Source organism: Notamacropus eugenii, chromosome 2 (genome assembly GCF_028372415.1).
Source record: "Notamacropus eugenii isolate mMacEug1 chromosome 2, mMacEug1.pri_v2, whole genome shotgun sequence".
Taxonomy (NCBI): domain Eukaryota; kingdom Metazoa; phylum Chordata; class Mammalia; order Diprotodontia; family Macropodidae; genus Notamacropus; species Notamacropus eugenii.
In genome coordinates, this window is record NC_092873.1 from 332,555,482 (window position 1) to 332,566,801 (window position 11,320).

At 35.9% G+C, this 11,320-nt stretch overlaps 1 protein-coding gene across 3 annotated transcripts in view; it reads right to left on the reverse strand.

Annotated features, from left to right (window-relative positions):
* LOC140528062 (ATP-binding cassette sub-family A member 10-like) overlaps positions 1-11,320 on the reverse strand; it is a 156,365-nt gene extending 145,045 nt beyond the window's left edge. For 2 of the 3 annotated variants that reach the window (XM_072645537.1, XM_072645536.1), the window contains exons 1-3: positions 11,135-11,319; positions 10,829-11,018; positions 2,029-2,087 (exon numbers count right to left, since the gene is read on the reverse strand). The gene's annotated coding sequence lies outside the window, so the exon portion shown is untranslated. Of the gene's footprint in view, positions 1-2,028; positions 2,088-10,828; positions 11,019-11,134 lie in introns of all 3 variants that reach the window. The other variant, XM_072645535.1, reaches the window with a different exon arrangement.

The window sequence follows — 11,320 nt, forward strand, 5'->3', positions numbered from 1 at the left end:
ACATCAAGAATCAGTCAAACAGAATCTAAAGAATGAAAAAATAGAAAAAAATGAAAACTATCTCATTGGTAAAACAACTGACCTGGAAAGTAGATCCGGGAGAGAAAAATCTAAGAATTACTGGTCTACTGGAAAACCATGATGAAAAAAAGATCCTGGACAATATATTCTAGGACATCACCAAGGAAAACAACTCTGAGGTCCTAGACCCAGAGGGCAAAATAGTCATTGAAAGAATCCACTGATCACCTCCTCAAAGAGGTCTCAAACTGAAAATGCCAGGAAATATTGTTGCCAAACTCCAGAATTATCAAGTTAAGTAGAAAATAGTGCAAGCAGATAGAAAGAAATAATTCAAATATCAAGGAGCTACAATCAGGATCACACAGGACCTTTCAGTTTCTACATTAAAGAATCGGGGGCATTGGAATATGATATTCTGTAAGGCAAAGGAACTTGGACTACAACCAAAGATCAATTATCCAGCAAAACTGAGCATAACATTTAGGCAAGGAGATGGATATTCAATGAAATAAGGGATTTCCAGACCTTCCTGACAAAAAGGGCAGAGTTCAATAGAAAATTTGATTTTCAAATACAAGTCACAAGAGAGACATGAAAAGGTAAACAGGGGGAAAAATCTTTATTCACTATGGACAAACTGTTTACATACCTATGATGATGATACTTGTTAATTTGGAGAATTGTATATTTATTATGATATATAAAAGGGATATACATAGACAGGGGGAGTGGGTATAAATTAACTGATGTGATGATAAAAAATGTGATTTAAGGATGAGAAGGTATTGTAATGGGAGATGTGAAAAGGAGGAGGCAGGAAAAGGTAAATTACATCACAGGAAGAGCCACAAAAACATATAATAGTAGAGGGAAAGAGGGGAGAGAGATGAGCACTGCTTGACATTTACTCTCATCTGACTTGACTGAAGAAGGAAACAACAAACTCAGTCAAGCATAGAAATCAAAATTGCCTTATAGACAGAAGGAGGGGAAAGGGGAAAGAAAAGGGAGGAGAGGTGAAAAGGTAGGGAAGAAGTGGTAAGAGAAAAGGGGAATAAAAGAAAGGAGGGCTAATAGAAGGGAGGGAAGACTTAGGAAGGCAGTGGCCAAAAATTAAAACTCTTCTGGACAGGAAGGGAGAAAGGAGAACTAAAAGCATGAATGGGGGGAAATAGGATGGAGAGAAAGACACAGATAGTAATCACAACTGTGAATGTGAATGGGATGAACTCTCCCATAAAACGGAGGTGGATAGCAGAATGGATTAAAAACCATAATCCAACAATATGTTGTTTACAAGAAACACATTTAAAACAGGAGGAATACACACAGGATAAAGGTAAAAGTTCAGAGCAGAATATATTATGTTTCATCTGATGTAAAAGAAGCAAGGGTAGCAGACCTAATCTCAGACAAAGCAAAAACAGAAATAGATCTAATCAAAAGAGATAAGGAAGGAAACTATATCCTGCTAAAAGACACCATAGACAATGAAACAATATCATTACTAAACATATGAACTTCTTAGAGGAGAAGTTAAGGGAGTTGCAGGAAGAAATAGACAGCAAAACTATACTAGTGGGAGACCACAATGTCCCCTTTTCTGAACTTGATAAATCTAACCTCAAAATAAACAAGAAAGAAGTTAAGGAGGTGAATAGAACTCTGGATAAGGTAGGTATGATAGATCTCTGGAGAAAATTGAATGGGGATAGAAAGGAACATACCTTTTTCTCAGTGGTGCATGGCACATATACAAAAACTGACCATGAATTAGGGCATAAAAACCTCACAATCCAATACAGAAAGGCAGAGATAGTCAATGCATACTTCTCAGAACATAATACAATAAAAATTATATGTAATAAAAGGCCATGGAAAGATAGACCAAAAATTAATTAGAAACTAAATAATCTAATCCTAAAGAATGAGTAGATTAAACAACAGAGCACAGAAACAACCAACAACTTCATGCAAGAAAATTACAATAATGAGACAACTTACCAAAACTTGTGGGATACTGCAAAAGCAGCTCTTATGGAAAGTTTTATATCATTGAATGTCTGTAAGAATAAAATAGAGAAAGAGGAGATCAATGAGTGGGGCATGCAGCTGAAAAAGCTAGAAAAAGAACAAATGGAAAATCTCCAAGTAGATACCAATTAGAAATACTGAAAACCAAAGAAGAGATTAACAAAACTGAAATTAAGAAAATTATTGAACTGATAAATAAAGCTAAGAGTTGGCTTTATGGAAGAAACAGTAAAATTAATAAACCTTTGGTAAATATGATTTTAAAAAATAAAGAAGAAACCAAATTCCCACTATCAAAAATGAAAAGGGTGAACTCACCTCCAATGTGGATGAAATTAAAATAATTAGAAATTACTTTGTCCAACTGCATGCCCATAAATACGACAATCTAAGTGAGATGGATGGATATTTAAAAACATATATAAATTGCCCAGACTAAGAGAAAAGGAAGTAAAATAACCATTTCAGAAAAAGAAATTAAACAAGCATCAATGAACTCCCTAGGAAAAAGTCTTCAGAGTCAGATGGATTTACAAGTGAATGCTATCAAACACAGTTTGGATAGAACAGTTAATTCCAATACTATTTAGACTATTTGGGAAAATTACTGAAGGAGTCCTACCAAATTCTTTTTATGATACAAATGTGGTTTTGATACCTAAACCAGGAAGAGCCAAAACAGAGAAAGAAAATTATAGGCCAATTTCTCTAATGAATATAAGTGCAAAAATTTTAAATAATATATTAGCAAAAAGAATACAGCAACTTATCACAAGAATAACATATTATGATCAGGTAGGATTTATACCAGGAATTCAGGACTGGTTCAATATTAGGAAAACTATCAGCATTATTGATCAGATCAACAACAAAACTAACAGAAACTATATGATTTTCTCAATAGATGGAGAAAAAGCTTTCGACAAAATACAACACTCATTCCTATTGAAAACACTGGAGAGCATAGGAATAAATGGAGTCTTCCTTAAAATAATAAGCAGTATCTACCTAAAACCATCAGCAAGCATTATATGCAATGGAGAGAAGCTAGATCCATTTCCAATAAGATCAAGGATGAAATAAGGATGTCCCTTATCAGGACTATTTTTAATATGGTACTAGAAATGTTCGTTTTAACACTAAGAAATTGAAGGAATTAGAATAGGCAAAGAAGAAACAAAGTTATCATTCTTTGCAGATGATATGATGATATACTTAGAGAATGCTAGAGAATCAAGCAAAAACTCCTTGAAATAATAAACAACTTTGGCAAAGTTACATGTTACAAAATAAATCCACCTAAATCATCTGTGTTTCTATACATTGCTAACAAAGCCCAACAGTAAGAGATAGAGAAATCCATTTAAAGCTACAGTAGGCACTATAAAATATCTGGGAGTCTACCTGTCAAAATAAACCCAGAGATGATATGAGCACAATTACAAAATATTTTTCACACAAATAAAGTCAGATCTAAATAAGTGGAAAAACATCAGTTGCTCATGGGCTGGCCAAGCCAATATAACAAAAATGGCAACTCTACCTAAATTAATTTACTTATTCAATGCCATATCAATCAAACTATCAGATAATTATTTTGTAGAGCTAGAAAAAAATAATATCAAAATTCATCTGGAAAAACAAAAGGTCCAGAATATCAAGGGAACTAATGAAAAGAAATGCTAGGGAAGGTGGTCTAGCCCTATCAGATCTCAGATTCTATTATAAAGCAGCAATCATCAAAATCACTTAGTACTGGCTAAGAAATGGAGGGATAGACAAGTGGAATAGGTTAGGTATTCAAGACACAGTCATCAATGAATACAGCAATCTACTGTTTGATAAACCCAAGGACTCCAGCTTCTGGGATAAGAACTCAATGTTTGAGAAAAACTGTTGGGAAAACTGGGTAACAGTGTGGTGGAAACTGGTCATAGGCCAATGCTTTACACCATGCACAAGAATAAAGTCCAAATGGATACATGATCTAGTTATAAAGGCTGGTACTGTAAACAAATTAGGGGAGCAAGGAATAATTTATAATATTTATGGAGAACAGAGAAATTTATGACCAAACAAGAGATAGAGAACATTATGAAGTGCAAAATGGATAATGTTGATTACATTAAATTGTAAAGTTGTTGCATAAACAAACACAAAGCAACCAAGATTGGGAGGGAAACAGAAAACTGGAAAGGAATTTTTGCAGGTAGTGTCTGTGATAAAGGCCTCATTTCTAAAATATATAGAGAATTGAGTCAAATTTACAAGAATACAAGTCACTCCCCAATTGATAAAATGGCCAAAGGATATGAACAGGCAGTTTTCAGAGTAAGAAATTAAAGCTATCTATAGTCATATGAAAAAATGCTCTAACTTAATATTTATTAGAGAGATGTACATCAAAATGACTTTGAGATACCACATCACACCTGTCAGATTGGCTAACGTTACAAAACAGGAAGATGATAAATGCTGGAAAAGATATGGGAAGAGTTGGAACACTCATTCATTGTTGGTAGAGCTGCAAGCTTATCCAGCCACTCTGGAGAGAAATTTGGAACTATGCCCTAAGGGCTACAAAAATATGCATACACTTTAGCCCAACAATATCGTTTCTAGGACTGTATCCTAAAGAAATCATGAAAATGGGAAAGGGTCCCACATGTACAAAAATATTTATAGCAGCACTCTTTGTGGTGGCCAAAAACTGGAAATCAAGGGGATGCCCATCAATTGGGGAATGGCTGAATAAATTATGGTATAGGCATGTAATGGAATACTATTGTGCTATGAGAAATGATGAACAGGAAGATTTCAGAGAAGCTTGGAAAGACTTAAATGAACTGATGCTGAGCTAAAGGAGAAGAACCAGGAGAACTTTATACACAGCAACAACCACAATGTGCAAGGATTTTTTTCTGGTAAACTTAAAACTTCATTGCAATGAAAGGACTTAAAAAATTCCCAATGGTGTCTTAAGGCAAAATGCTTTCCACATCCAGAGAAAGAACTATGAAATTTGATAGCAGAATGTAGCAGATCATTTTCTTTTCTATTACATTTTGGTTTGTTTTATGATTTCTCCCATTCTTTTTAATTCTTCTATACATGACTAAAGTGAAAATGTGTTTAATAGGAATGTATGTGTAGAACCTATATAAAATTGTATACTGTCTAAAGGAGAGAGGGGGGAAGGAGAAGAAGGGAGGGGGAAAAATCTAAGTCATATGGAAGTGATTGTAGAACACTGAAAACAAATAAAATAATAATTAAAAAAAAGATATCTCTCATTAATTGTCCCAGTATCTTGTCACAAAGTTTTACAAAGTGGGTCTTTAAAACCACCTGTTTTTTGGGTAAAGAGCTATCGTGTTATGAATAAAATGAAGAGTTTCAAGGAAATGGAAACTTGGTGACATAACTTTCAAGGTCATAACATTGTACTATAGCAATCCAGTTTTTAAAAGGTACATTTATCTTCAGAGTAGGTACAAATTAATACCTGGCTGATTAGATTGGGCTCTTTGGCACTATCATTGCTGAATAATGGATATATTATATTTTGCCTTAATATTTTTTAAAAATTAAATTGTCCCTTCTCAACCACTGATTTTATGTTTCAAAAAAAGTATTTGTTGAGTTATACCTGACTCTTTGTTACCCCATTTGGGGTTTTCTTGGCAAAGATACTGGAATGGTTTGCCATTCTCTTCTCCAGTTCATTTTATAAAGGAGGAAACTGATGCAAGCAGGTTTAAGCAACACAGTCAGCATGTGTCAGAGGCTGGATTTGAACTCATAAAGATGAGTCTTCTATAAGCCCAGTGCTCTATAAACTGCTTCACTAGCTGTCTCTCAGAGAGGTATAAATAGAATCTCTAAATTCAAAGGGACTTCGGAGTCTATCTGTGCAAACACATATATAGGCAAGTATCCTTTCTACAATGTCTTTGATAAGTGCTCTACCTGTGTCTACTGGAGTATCTGCAGCAATGGAGATACTCACAACTGTGGAGAGGCAGCATATTATAGTGGATATTAAACTGAACTTAGAACCAGGAAAACCTGGGTTCAAATCATTTCTCCCATTCTTGATGGTCTTATGTGACCAAAGGCAAGTAATTTAACCTACTGAGTCTTAGATTTCTAATGTGTAAATTAGAAATTATAACTGTAGCAACTATTTCACATAGTTGTTGTAAAGCTTGAATGAGATACTACAAAATCTTAAAGCACTGAATGAACAAATAATTATTTCCACCAAAAGTGGTTCATTCTACTTTCGGATAACACTATCAGCTATGAAGTTTTTTCCTTAGAGTTATCTGAAGTCTACCTCTGCAACTTCTATCTATTCATTCTAGCTCTTTGCTCTGGGACTCAGAAGAATAAGGCTGATAATGTTAAATAAATGTGTATAGGTGTACTGCATGGACCCCTTGAACTTTCTACAACCTCCTGAACAAGGTGTGAAATATCCCGAAGAAGACTGAGTTCCTAGAAAGGTTCCTCTACCTTGTTCTGGGTACTTGTCCCATTGTTCTGCCCTTTGCAATGACTTTGAAAGCAAAGGTATTGCAACCTCCATGAGAATCTTTGAGTTAATACCACCTGAATGAAGTTCACACATTTGAGTTGATTCTTTAAAAGCAGAGAGACAATAATTGACTAGAGGCAGAAATATTTGGAGAAGAGAGAGTAGCAGAGAAAGGAAAGTAACAGACATAGACCCATCCACTAGAAATAGAGAGGAAGAAGGAGGGCATGCTGGAGGGCCTATATTTCCATGTAGTCTCCCAGGAAAAAAAGGAGCCAAGGCTTTAAGGAAGAACCTGAAAGTGTCCTTTCACTAGACCTGTGAGTCATATGGACTATGAAGGTCTCTAGGGTAGGTGGAACCACTGAAGGATAAGAAATAGATTGAACTGCGATTTGTGTGTGTGTGTGTGTGTGTGTGTGTGTGTGTGTGTGTTGTTTCTGTTGGCTTAAATAAAACCTTTCTTATAGTCGATGCCTTGTTAGCTTTACTGTTTGCATTGGAGTCAAAAACACTTTTTGTTCTTGATGGGGAATTAAACAGGAGTCAAATCCTAATTCCGAAATTCCTAGAGAAAATCCTGAGTGGACCATAAGCCATAGAAATAATTATTGAGAAGTGTTCAAGAATTAATCCAATGAATGATGAGTTGAGAGCTGGAGTCCTAAACTCCAGGTTAAGAAGAGAACATGTTTTTAAATGCTTTTTAAATTCCTAACTCCAGTCCAATGACTCTATAATTATCCTCCAGCTTGTCAATATCCTTCTAAAATGTTTTACTAAGGACTGAACATAGTATTTCAGATCTGGTCTGCCTTCCAAAGTGGTATCTTTAAAGGTTAAGTCTGACTGTGTCACTTCCCCACTCAAAAACTTCATTGGATCCCTACTGAATCTAGTGTAAAATACAAATTTTTCTATTTGGTATTAAACATCTTTGGTGATCTGACTTCAGCTTACCTTTACAAGGTTTACCAGACATTATTTTCCATCATGTAGTCTGTGTCCTAATCAAACTGGTCTTCTCTCTGTTCCTTGTCTAGTTACTTTTTCATGTTTTTCTTGAGTCTTGTATTTCAAAGTCAAATTTTCTATTCAGTTCTGGTTTTTTCATCAAGAATGCTTGAAAGTCCTCTATTTCATTGAAATTCCATTTTTTCCCCTGAAGGTTTATACTCAGTTTTGCTGGGTAGGTGATTCTTGGTTTTAATTCTATCTCCTTTGACCTCTGGAATATTATATTCCAAGGCCTCTGATCTCTTAATATAGAAGCTGCTAAATCTTGTGTTATACTGATTGTGTTTCCAAAATACTTGAATTGTTTCTTTCTGGCTCCTTGACCTGGGAAATCTAGAATTTGGCTACAATATTCCTAGGAGTTTTCCTTTTGGTATATCTATCTGGAGGTGATAGGTAGATTCTTTCAATTTCTATTTTACCCCTGGTTCTATAATACCAGGCAATTTTCCTTGATTACTTCTTCAAGGATGATGTATAGGCTCTTTTTTTAAGTAATCACCTTCAGATAGTCCAATAATTTTTAAATGATCTCTCCTGGATCTATTTTGCAGGTCAGTTGCTTTTCCAATGAAATATTTCACATTGTCTTTTATTTTTTCATTAGTTTTCTAATTTATTGACTTCTTCTAGAGTCATTAGCTTCCATTTGCTCCATTCTAATTTTTAAAGAATTATTTTAGTAGAGTGGAGGAGGAGCATGAGTTCTAATATATGCATGTTAAGTTTGAGATAGTTATGGGGCATCCAGCTGCCGATATCCAAGCTGTTGGTGATACAGACCTGAAGCTTTGAGAGAAAAATGAAAGATAGATACATAGATTGGCAATCTTCTGCAGACCCATGATGATAAATCCATTGATTCTGATGTCAACAGGAAAGTGTAGAGAATAGCATATTTTGGTACACCCACAGTTTTTGGAAATGGTTTGCATCAAAATCCAGCAGAGACTGAAAAGGATCTTCCAGGAAAACTGGAGCAGAACCAAGGGTGAGTAGTGTCACAAAAACCCAGAAAAGAGAAAATCTAGGATGAGAATATGAGGAACAGGGGCAGGTGCTGCAGGGGTCAAGAAGGAGAACTGGAAAAAAAGTCATGATTTTCAACAAAGAAGTCATTGGTAATTTACATGAAAGCAGTTTCAGTTACATGATTAGGTCAGAAGCCAAATTGCAAAGGAATAAGAAATTATTAAGAGGAGATGAATTAGGAGCAACAAGTATATTTATATTCCTATTCATCGGGGTTTAGCTGTGAAAGGGAGAAGAGACATAAGACGATTACTGAAGAGATTATGGAATCAAGTGAAGGTGTTTGGAAGATAAAGAAGGCTGTAGCACCTCAGTCATTGGATTGTCAAAGATGACAAAAAAAAAAAAAGGAAAAGTGACAATTGCTGGAGGGGTTCTAGCAAATTAATAGATTGGTGGAATTGGGAATTGGTAAAGACATTATGGAAAACAGCTTGGAACTCTGTCACTAAATTATGCATTTCTTCAGACTCAGTAATACCACTATAAGGCTTATAAGCCCAAAGAGATGAAAGAAATAGGAAAAGGTGATATACAAAAATATCTATAGCAGGTCTTTTTCTTAAAACAAAGAATTAGAAATGAAGAAGATATTCATCAACTGAAGAATGACTGGAAAAATTATAGTATATAAATCCAAATGAATATTACTGCAAAGACAGAAGTGACAAAGAGGATGGTTTCTGAGAAACTTGTAAGGACTTGAATGAATTAATGCACAGTGAAGCAAGTAAAATCGGAACAATAACATATAATAACAACATTGCAAAGGAAAGCAACTTTGAAAGAATTAATTTAATAAACATGGTAATTGACAATGACTCTAGAAGATTGATGATGAAATGAAGAACAAGAAATATTTTCAGACTTTATGGTTGTTGTTCAGTCGTTTTCAGTCATGTTTGACTCTTTGTGACTCCTTTTTGGGGTTTTCTTGGCAAAGATACTGGAATGGTTTGCCCTTCTCCCGCTCATTTTACAGATGAAATAACTGATTTGTCCAGGATCACATAGCTAGTAAGTGTCTTAGATTGTCTTTAAATTCAGGCCTCTTGACTCCAGAAGTCGATGAGCATTGAGTGTGGAGCATTGAGAAGGCTAGTGGTGGCGGCAGCAGCAGAAGGGGTTGTGAATTGAGCTGAAGGGCAGAGACCTGACCACAGAAGGAGATTTAGCTTAAGCCCCTTTTAAGAACTATTATCAAGGAGCCTCCAAGCTTTAAAAGTGAATTGAGATGGTGGTGCTGGTAAGGTTTGTAAATATTATTGTTGCCCTGTTAAGCTTTGTTTTCCCAGAGCCCCTGGAGATTGCTGTCAGGAAGGAGCAGGGAGAGTTTAAAATGGAGCAGTCCCTTCCTCCATGATCTGAGACAAGGAGCGGGAGTGGAGAGCTGCTTGCCTCAGGATTCAGGTAGGAGCTAGGAATGGCTGACCCACAGACCTGCAGGAAGAGCCATGGGCCTCCGGACTTGGTCCCAAGTCGAGATGGAGGTTTTATAGCAAGGCATGAGCAGTGAGAATATTTTCCTGCCATGCCCCCCAGAGATTGTTTGGGACCCAGGGGGTGAAGTTGTTTCTCCCGAGAGTGCCAGGTGGGAGCCTACAACAGTAGCATGAGGAGACCCCCAAGAGGAATTTACTTAGACACTATATTTTGATTAAATGTAACCTATTGTGACCTAAGGGTGGAGTGTGTGGTATTCTCTGCTACCTCTTGGGATATATTGTGCCAGGGAAGACCCTGGCCTGGGACCCTCTTGATTGTATAAGACATACTGAATGCAATGATATATCCCATGTGCCATGTTACATACTGAACAATATGTTTTATTTAAGGCTATAATAATGTTATAGATTGTAAATGTTAGGCTTTAGTTTTCTGAATAAGGTTCAGTTTTGAGAGCTCATTATGCCTTGCAATTGAACTCTTAAAATATTCACAGCAGCAGCCCTCAAGTGTGCTGTGCTGATTGGCATTACAGGTAGTGATAAGAAACTTAAATTATCCAGACATCTGACAGATGCTCTCTCTTCGTCATCTTCAAACTCCCTATCTACTTATTTCTTCTCTTCTACTATCTAACATGTCCAAGTATCCCCTCTCCTCAAAATATTTATTTCTTTATTCAAACTTCTAGAAAAAGCTGTCTACATTCATGGCCTCTAACTTCTCTCCTCTTACCTTTTAAAGCTGGCTTCGTACTCATCACTCAGCTGAAAGTGCTCTCTCTAAAGCTGCAAACAATCCCTTCATTATCAAATCTGGGTTTTTTTCAGTCTTCATCCTTCTCAACCTATCTGCTGCTTTGGTATTGTTGACTTCCCTCCTCTCCTAGAACTTGTGAAGTGATCCAGCCACTCTAGAAAGCAAACTACAACAAGAAAACAACATTGTAAAGAAAAAAAACAAACAAACTTGGAAATACTTAAGATTAATGCAATGACAAATAGTGATTCCAGAAGGCAAAAACTGAAGTATGGTACTCACTGGCTAGGAGTGAGGTGATGGACTCAAGTTGCAGAATAAGGGAGAGTGTCTGACATGAAGGAATTTGATTTGTCTACAGACAAATTTGTTACAAAGTGTTGCTTGTGTCGTTTTTTTTTTTTTCAAAACCTTAGGAGGAGCTGTTGGAAGAGAAGAAGCTAAAGACAGATTTGTCAAAAAGAGAAA